Source organism: Pogoniulus pusillus, chromosome Z (genome assembly GCF_015220805.1).
Source record: "Pogoniulus pusillus isolate bPogPus1 chromosome Z, bPogPus1.pri, whole genome shotgun sequence".
NCBI classification, from domain to species: Eukaryota; Metazoa; Chordata; class Aves; order Piciformes; family Lybiidae; genus Pogoniulus; species Pogoniulus pusillus.
Window position 1 is genome coordinate 29,267,858 of NC_087309.1, and position 9,653 is coordinate 29,277,510.

The 9,653-nt window shown below is 40.9% G+C and overlaps 1 long non-coding RNA gene across 2 annotated transcripts; it reads right to left on the bottom strand.

Moving 5' to 3' along the window:
* Positions 1-656: 656 nt before the first annotated feature.
* LOC135193105 (uncharacterized) lies at positions 657-9,069 on the bottom strand. 2 transcript variants are annotated; one of them, XR_010309101.1, is made up of 3 exons: positions 8,629-9,069; positions 8,119-8,228; positions 657-1,246 (listed from the first exon to the last, which is right to left on the bottom strand). It is a non-coding gene; the product is annotated as an uncharacterized LOC135193105 (long non-coding RNA). The 2 variants fall into 2 exon arrangements; XR_010309102.1 differs by lacking the exon at positions 657-1,246 and adding an exon at positions 2,492-3,359.
* Positions 9,070-9,653: the final 584 nt, after the last annotated feature.

The following is a 9,653-nucleotide window of genomic DNA, read 5'->3' on the forward strand; positions in this document are numbered from 1 at the left end:
AGAGTAATATGACATCATGATATTGAACACTATTGGTTTTTCTGTCAGAACAGTAATGTTCATGTACTCAGTGCTAATATTTATCCAGTGTTTATTTCTCTCATAAGCCATTAAAATTAATACACCACATTTTTGTGACGGGCTTAAGATGACAGAAACAAATCCACCAGGAGGAAGTCTTTCCTAAAGCTAGCTGGTGTCAAATACAGAGTAACTCTCCTTCAGTAGTGAACTGTAGAGAAAACATCATAGGCAGCACATCTGCAGAGGTTTTGAGTTCATGATGAAATGGCATCCAGGTTTGAAACATACTTTTCCTTCCTTTTCCTCCCTCCCTCCCTCCCTCCCTCCCTCCCTCCCTCCCTCCCTCCCTCCCTCCCTCCCTCCCTCCCTCCCTCCCTCCCTCCCTCCCTCCCTCCCTCCCTCCCTCCCTCCCTCCCTTCCCTTTATTTTTGTTCTTTTTGCTTATTTTGTTCCTTTATTTTTTCCCTTAAGCTCCCTCCCATGTCTTCTATGCATAAGAAACAGGACTAGAAACAGGAGGCTTGAAGACATGCTTCCCCTTTGCTTAGCAGTCTATAAACTGATGAACTACTGAAAAGAGGATATGAGTCAAAAGCAACCCAGAATGAACAAAATTACCATTTAAAAGCATGAGCTTGTCCCATTGATCAATTTTATTGCTAAGAACAAGAGGTTAAGGTGTTCCATTTAGATTTATGTGGTTAATTGATTTTGATGTCCATTTCTTGAATTTTTAATATTATTTTTCTGCCTGGTAAACTCTGTTTGATCATCTTCAGAGAGAAAACAGTTGTTAAAGATTCATTACTGCCACTTTTTACTTGTAGGATTTTTGATAAACTACAACTTGAAGACATTATACTAGCATGGGAAAATGAGTATTTTAGAAATATTTATAAAGAAATTAAATCACCTATGTAAGAATATAGGCAGGTCAGTCTTTCACTGGCAGCTAGTAGTCATAAAATACAGTATTTTATGTTTCATAGCTATGTCTTCTCTCTTGCCTTCCAAGGAGTGTGCTGTTCTTCTCAATTCTCCGTTCTTATATCCCTTTCTCTTCTCACTTTCATGAAACAATTAATACATTTCTAGTCAGCAGCAAAATGCTTCATGCTCTTGCTTTCATCCCTTTGATTTTTTTTTTTTTTTTGTTTCCATCTCTATCTCTTGGTTTTCTCAGTCCTGAAGGCTGGATGGGCTGAGGAAATGGGAGAGACATCTATTGGAAGAGTAGATAGCTTTATCAGACAAGTCATAAAAGTGGAATTAAAAAATTGATAATTTTCTGGACAGACAGACTTTAGATGGGTTTAGCAGCCCAAGTGATGACGTTTTTTGTTCCCAAGATCTTGACAATCTATTTCTGGAGAGCAGCCCTGAGGAAAAGGACATGGGAGTCTTGGTTGATGAAAAGCTTCAACATGATCTGGCAGCGTGCATGTGAAACCAGGATAGCCAACTGTGTCCTGGGCTGCATCAAGAGAAGCGTCACCAGCAAGGCAAGAGAGAGAATCCTCCCCCTTTACTCTGTGCTCATCAGACCCCACCTGGAGTACTCTGTACAGTTCTGGAGCCCCCAGCACAAGAATGATATTGAACTGTTAGAGCGAGTCCAGAGGAGGGCCATGAAGATTCTCAAAGGCGTGGAGCATCTGGTACTATGAGGACAGGCTACAAGAGTTGAGGCTCTTTGCCTGAAGAGAAGGCTTCAAGGAGGCCTTGTAGTATCTGAAGGGGGCCTACAGGAAGGCTGGGGAGACTATTTACAAGGTCTTGTAATGACAGGATGAGGGACAATGGGTTTAAACTGGAAGGGGGGAGATTCAAACTAGATGTTAGGAAAGGGTTCTTTGCAGTGAGGGTGGTGAGACACTTTAATAGTAGGAAATTTTTGCTCCTTCCTTAACCTATCTCAGCAGCTTCAAATCTGTCCATTTCAGTGATGGAAGATATTTATTTAGGAATATCTCATTAAACTTGATACAGATAGCACATGAATGTAAGGTCATATCCTGTTATGTGAAGTAAATAGATTTCGGCATTTGTAATGCAGGGAAAATATCCAATTGAACTGAAGGACAGAAATAGAAAGTGAGCTTGCAATTTTAATGCAGGTAATTAAATTCAGTGACTAGCATTTTGAGATTAATGATACAGTGAAACAATCCCACTCTTTGTGGATTAATCTACTAAAATGAAATCTTAAATTAGACTCATAATATGAACATGTGGAAGCAGTTCCCTTCATGTATATTTAAATTCAATATTAATATTTAACATTTACATGGAGGACTATGCCTTTTCAGTCAAAATATGACAATGATGAGCAAAATCTTCCACTGATGCAATTCTAGAAGCATTTATTCATTTCATTGTAATTAATGTAGATTTAAATCTGAAGCCAAAAGGAAGACTCCAGTTGCAGAATGCCTACATATCAGTTTTAAATTTAGACTACATCTTTGAGGTTAAAATTTTATTCTAATGTGCTACTCACAAAATGTTTTTGCCATTTAAAAAAGGAAAATAATCCTAACTAGGATAGGAGTGTAGCAAAGTAGTGGTTTGTATCACCAGACTTCAAATTTGCACCAGCTGACTCTTATGAGTGACTATTTGCAATAATTTACAATCTTATGGAGAGAAGACTGTGTCCCTTGGTTGATTCTATTCTACATTTAAATAACACTGTGAATCCTTGTCTCTGCGTAATTATGTTTCTGCAAAGATGGTTCTTGAGCAAATCTTCAAGTTATTATGTTGATCCATCTCTCTTCTCTTCCTTGCCTTCTATTCTCCCTCTGGAGGAGGTGGGAGTGTTATCCTGTGATGCAGTGGAGTCTCCAAGAATTCACATTTTCCCCCTGTTATTTTACATGTTATTCTGACTAACTCAACTTAAAACAATGGATTATCATTCTCTATAGCTGGCTGACTCTGTAATGGGACCTTGTTAGTCACCACATGCAATTTTTTTCTCGCTGCTATCACCAAGCAGGTGCATCTGCTTGTAACGAATCTTTGGTGTTGACATTAGTTGTTGTTTAAATTCATGTATGACCATACTGAATTTGTCCTTCATAGAACAATTCAAAACCTTTTGCTTTGAAATTGAAATGGGTGGGAGGGTAATCATAAATTGTAATAAGATGCAGCTGTCATCTTGTGTGTCTGGGATCTTAGATGATGGGGTTTGTGCTGTTGTTGAGTTTTGTGTTCAGGCGTGCTAAACCCACAATTTTGGAAGGTGTAAATTCTTGAGAAGGTAGCTCTGTGCAAGCATCTGTAAATAAAATCTTCAATGTTCAGAAGTCTTTCACAGCTCTTCACAGCTATAAAAAAAGGTTGAAAGCAGTTGCTGCATGGAGAATTAAGTGCCATTGCTTTTTCTTTTTCAATACGCCAATTGAACTATATTCACTGTGCCTATCATATGCTTGTAGCATATGCACATTCTGTTTTATGGTTTATAGTTATCTCCAAAAGGTACAAGTTCATAGTATGTAGCCAGCACTGAAAAAGAAATGTGGGGTTTCCAGGGCACTGTAAATTGAATAAACAATGTGCTGACCATTAGTGATAAGTAGTGAGAGGGACAGCACTGGAAACAGGAAGACACTTCAGTGCTGGGCCTCATCCTCTTTAACATCTTCATAGATGATCTGGATGAGGGAATGGAGTCAGTCATCAGCAAGTTTGCAGATGACACCAAGCTGGGGGCAGATGTGGCTGGGTTGGAGGGCAGAAGGGCTCTGCAGCGGGACCTTGACCTCCTGGACAGATGGGCAGAGTCCAATGGGATGGGGTTCAATAGCTCCAAGTGCAGGGTGCTGCACTTTGGCCACAACAACCCCATGCAGAGATACAGGCTGGGGTCGGAGTGGCTGGAGAGCAGCCAGACAGAGAGGGATCTGGGGGCACTGATTGATACCCGCCTGAACATGAGCCAGCAGTGTGCCCAGGTGGCCAAGAGAGCCAGTGGCATCCTGGCCTGCATCAGGAATGGTGTGGTCAGCAGGAGCAGGGAGGTCATTCTGCCTCTGTACTCTGCACTGGTTAGACCACACCTTGAGTACTGTGTTCAGTTCAGGGCCCCCAGTTTAGGAGGGACATTGAGATGCTTGAGCGTGTCCAGAGAAGGGCGACGAGGCTGGTGAGAGGCCTTGAGCACAGCCCTACGAGGAGAGGCTGAGGGAGCTGGGATTGGTTAGCCTGGAGAAGAGGAGGCTCAGGGGGGACCTTATTGCTGTCTACAACTACCTGAAGGGTGGTTGTGGCCAGGGGGAGGTTGCTCTCTTCTCTCAGGTGGCCAGCACCAGAACGAGAGGACACAGCCTCAGGCTGCACCAGGGGAAATTTAGGCTCGAGGTGAGGAGAAAGTTATTAGATACTGGAATGGGCTGCCCGGGGAGGTGGCGGAGTCATCGTCCCTGGGGCTGTTCAAGGCAAGGTTGGACGTGGCACTTGGTGCCATGGTCTAGCCTTGAGCTCTATGGTAAAGGGTTGGACTTGATGATCTGTGAGGTATCTTCCAACCCTGATAATACTGTGATACTTTACAAATACTATTAAAACAGTGTTCTTAGTCATTCTACAATAGCACAGAACTTCTCAAATCTTCATGTTCTTTTCACAGGCCATATAATAATATGTAGTAAATCCTTCTCACATACTTAAAAGTTAAAACTTTGTGAAGGATGATAATCAAAATTATTTCACAAATTAAAATAAAAACCCAAAACATCTCAGGCAGTTGTAACTCTCCCAGGCATTGTGCTCAAAGTTCTGACCAGTTTTAGAGAAATGGAGAACCTAAGAAACAAGGAAAGGGTAAACTACCAATCATTAAAACAACAGAACCATGCAGATGTATTCTTCTCTGTATATTACAACATCTGCCAGGGATTTTTGTGTCATGTCATTGAGAACACAACATATTTCCATGTTTTCACCTTCATAACAAAATTCCCCTGAAGGTTTATCTGGACAGACAATGAAAATAATAAAGACAACAGAAAAATAGCTCTTTTGGCAACCATTAGTTTATTTTTCACAGTTTTAACAGGGGAGGAAAAAAAAGGTCTGATGGAGACACACTTGAACGTCATAGTTAATAATTTAAATTAGAAGAACACATTAAAAACTATCATTAACTTGTGCTGGTTTTCAACATGTATCAGCTTAGGCAGCTGATTTAAGGCAAAAAAAAATTTTTTTTTTCTTACAATGCAGTACAAAATTCTGTAGATTTTTTTTCACAAAGAAGTGTAAAAGTGAAGATATATATGGAATCAAGAGCAGAATTTATACAACATGGATAAATAGTGGAAAATAAACTTTCAAGTGTATATTAAAAATTATTGTCTAGGAAATTAACTCTGACTGAAACGATGTTAAAACCAACAGCTTGTAGACAATAGGGATAGCTGTAAGCTAAGATAGTTTATTGAATATTATCTTTTTTTAATCTTCCATTAGTATTAGTATGAGTGTCAACAACACCTCTTACAGGGCACTTCTTAGCCCATTATGTGATGCTGCTGTCTCAGTGAAGCAGAATTTGAAGTTTAGTTTCTGACTGTATGTCAGATTTGCTGTGAGATTTTGGCTACATTAAAAGCAGATTTCCCATGGCATATCACAATTTTCAGCAGAGTGTTGCCATTTTAAGGCATTTTAGACATACTCTTTTTTTTTTTTTTTTTTTTTTTTTTTTTTTTTTTTTTTTTTTGGTACAATTAAGCTGAAGAGCTGAATATCATACAGTCTGGTTTTAAAAATGCCTGTGGATAGAATTCAGACTGAAATATATAAGTTAAAAAATGTTTTCTCTAATACTTAAAAACGAGGTCTTAAGTACCTTTGTATTTTTTCCCACGGCCAAATGTAGGAAAACATAATCTGAATTAACAAATATTTACATGGCATATATTTCTCTCTCTCTCTCTCTCTCTCTCTCTCTCTCTCTCCAAACACTGAATGTAGCAAACACTGAACGTAAACCTTCTGAAAAGTTCTCTGGACTTTCAGTTTTGAAAGATGTGTGAAATCACAGTTAAGTTCATTGCATGTTAGGATTCCAATTTGAGTCCTGTGAAATCAAAGGGCAAGGAAGTCCCTTGAGCCCTGTAACAGGTGGAAAGTTTACTGAAAGGCTTTAAATCTCTTCTTTTAAAAATTGCCATCTGTAAAACAGGTTAAAAATGTTTTTCTTGTCTTATATATTTGAGTTGCAGGGAGCTCAGGAGCAAGAACTCTGCTGGGATGTGTTTAAGCAGCACTTAGTGCAGTTAGTCTTTCTATCACTCCCGAAGCTCCCAAGAACTGCAGATGCAACACAAATCACTGCTGTTTCCTTTGACAAGCAGCATGTGCCCTATATTTATCATCCTAATCCAGTAACAGGTTAGCATTAGACATACTTGTGAGGAGTTTTATTTGGTCTAATAAGTATCACAGTATCACACAGTATCACAGTATCACAGTATCATCAGGGTTGGAGGTCTCATCAGGGTTGGAACCTCACAGATCATCAAGTCCAATCCTTTACCACAGAGCTCAAGGCTAGACCATGGCACCAAGTGCCACGTCCAACCTTGCCTTGAACAGCTCCAGGGACAGCGACTCCACCACCTCCCCGGGCAGCCCATTCCAGTGTCCAATGACTCTCTCAGTGAAGAACTTTCTCCTCACCTCGAGCCTAAATTTCCCCTGGCGCAGCCTAAGGCTGTGTCCTCTCATTCTGGTGCTGGCCACCTGAGAGAAGAGAGCAACCTCCCCCTGGCCACAACCACCTTTCAGGTAGTTGTAGACAGCAATAAGGTCCCCCCTGAGCCTCCTCTTCTCCAGGCTAACCAATCCCAGCTCTCTCAACCTCTCCTCGTAGGGCTTGTGCTCAAGGCCTCTCACCAGCCTTGTCGCCCTTCTCTGGACACGCTCAAGCATCCCAATGTCCCTTCTAAACTGGGGGGCCCAAAACTGAACACATTTAGCATTGAGGAGAGTTTAGTATAGTAAATTCAAATGATAAAAATTTAGACTGACTACCCTCTCCAATTCTTTGGTGAACTAATGTCTCAAATCAAAATAAACCAAACAACTTTGTCACTAGATGCACAAAAAACCCCCCAACAGATAAACACCCACAAAACAAAACAAAAAATGAAACCCCAATAAAACCAAAACAAAACCAAATGCAAACCAACAAACCAAACATAAAACCCAAGTTAAAAGCTGTACTAGCATTTAAATTTATCAGAGATCTGGTGATTTTTAATGAGACTCAGCTAATTTAAGATTATGTGGAAGCCCTATGTCTTATTAATAATTGATTAGATTAAAAACAAACAAACAGACAACAAAACCACCCAAAAACCACTATTCAAACCCTTTCAGTGAAGTAAATAAATATGATAAATTAATAATATTGATGTTAATGTAATATAACTTATTAATAATATTTAATCTTGATATTAATATTAATATTATAGAAAATGTAAAATCTGTGCACATCTTTAGAATAACTTTTTCTGTAATTTAGATTTTGGATTTTCACCTACTGCAGATGCCAGGAATATTGTTACACAGTGTGATCCATGTCTGCTGTGTGTTATTCATGACATCCCATTTCTGCAGCTAACTGCAGATCTGCTCTTCATGGCAAGATTGAAGAGAATATTAAAAACAAACAAAAAATTCTTCCTTCTGCTCCTTCTCCTTTATGGACAGATTTACAGTCACCTCTACAGCACTCTGTCTGTGAATGTGGGTCACAAATGTGTGTAGCGATTCCTTATGAACTACTACACTAAAGTATCTTAGTTTCAGTATTGAAAGAAGTCCATTAAGTACAAGTGCAGGGTCCTGCACCTGGGGAGGAATAACAGCAGGCACTGGTACGGGTTAGGGGCTCCCCTAGTGGAGAGCTGCTCCACAGAGAAAGACCTTGGAATTCTGGTGGACAACAAGTTCAGCAGAGGACAGCAATATGTCCTTGTAGCCCAGAGAGCCTAAGGTATCCTGGGTTGCATCAAGAAAAGCAGGTCTAGGGAGGTTCTTCTCCCCTTCTACTCTGCCCTAGCAAGACCATACCTGGAATACTGTCTCCAGCTTTGGGCTCCCCAGTTCAAGAGAGACAGTGGCCTGATGGAGAGAGTCCAATGGAGAGCCATGAAGATGCCTGTGGGACTTGAACATCTCCCCTACAAAGAGAGTTTGAGAGACATGGGGCTGTTTAGTCTGGACAAGACTGTTACGGAGGGGGTTTCTCTATGCCTTTCTTATTAGGGGAAGGTGAGAAATTAATTTGAGGTGGTATTATTTTTTAATAAAAATTATATTTATTAAAATTAATATTTACAAACTCTTGCCACCCCCAACCACTGATTAGTTCTTTTGTGCAAATTTATGAAAACAATTAGGATATGATACATGTACAGGGATCTGATTATTAACTGTCAAATTATCAACTATAGACAGAGAGAGATTTCCCTCAGGCTTAATGCCACTTAACAACTATGCTGTATGTCCAGCAGGGGCTGAAAGCTGTCTGCTCTAAGGCAGAGATAACTTATATTACAGAGGAATTAAAGCTTTACTTACAAGTGTTGCTCTTATTAATAATCACCCTCCCGGGGTTGTTGCACAGCCTGTGCCCAGTGTTCGTACTTTGTGGGGCTGGAATCTTCCCGGCTTGAGAGGAATTGAGGAATCTTCCCAGTCTCTGGGGGAAACAGGTTTTCTCCTGGTGTGGGATGATCTCTGCCTCGATGCTGCTGGGTACTGCATCCAGGGACGATCAGCTGGCAGGATTCCAGGAACTGGAGAAGGATGTTGTCCATGCAGCTTCTGGCACAGTCCTTTCACAGCTAGCAGGTTGTCTTTGTGGGTTTGCAGACAATTCAGAAGGTCTGCCATCCTGGCCCTTCTTACCAGGCTAAAGCAGGGAGCCTGTGCACTGTAGATAAAGGCAAAATAACAGGCCAGTATGCACGGCTGGCTCTCGGCTTAGGGGGCTGTCGGCTCCCCATATATGTATCAGGTGCAGACTTGAATGTGCTCTGCTTCTAAAGGTACACAGACAGGTTAACTGTGAGTTGAAATAAATGCAAGAGGTCTAAGCCTCAGTGAGCATGCAAGTGAGGGCCAGACTCTATGTCTGGGCTTTTGCAAGCAAGTCAGGGCAGCAGGGCGCTGCTGTGTGGATCAGAGAGCTGAGCTGCGCTGCAGGCAGGGTCAGAGAGCTGAATCTGAACAAATCTGACCAGAGCTGTGTCATGGAGAGTAGCAAAGGCTCTCTAAGCTTTTGCTATATTGTGTAGTTTCTAGTGCCTCACATTCAAGCCAGAAGCATCGAAAAACCAAAACAATCTTTCAGTCCCATGGGAAGATTTCTCCCTAGGGTAAGTGAAAAGTAAACACTGGCCATGTTTCCTTTTCACTTGGCCTTGCTTTCCAGACAACAGGGTGTTGTTTTGGTTAAGTAGAAACGACTATCTCAAGCCTGCCCAGCACCTGCAGGTGGGCTGGCCTGAGGAGTGGTCTTTATATTGTTTTAGGTAATGTTATCCAATTGTGTAAGTTGATTACTGTTTTTTACCAATGTATGTTAACAACGTAAAAGTGGT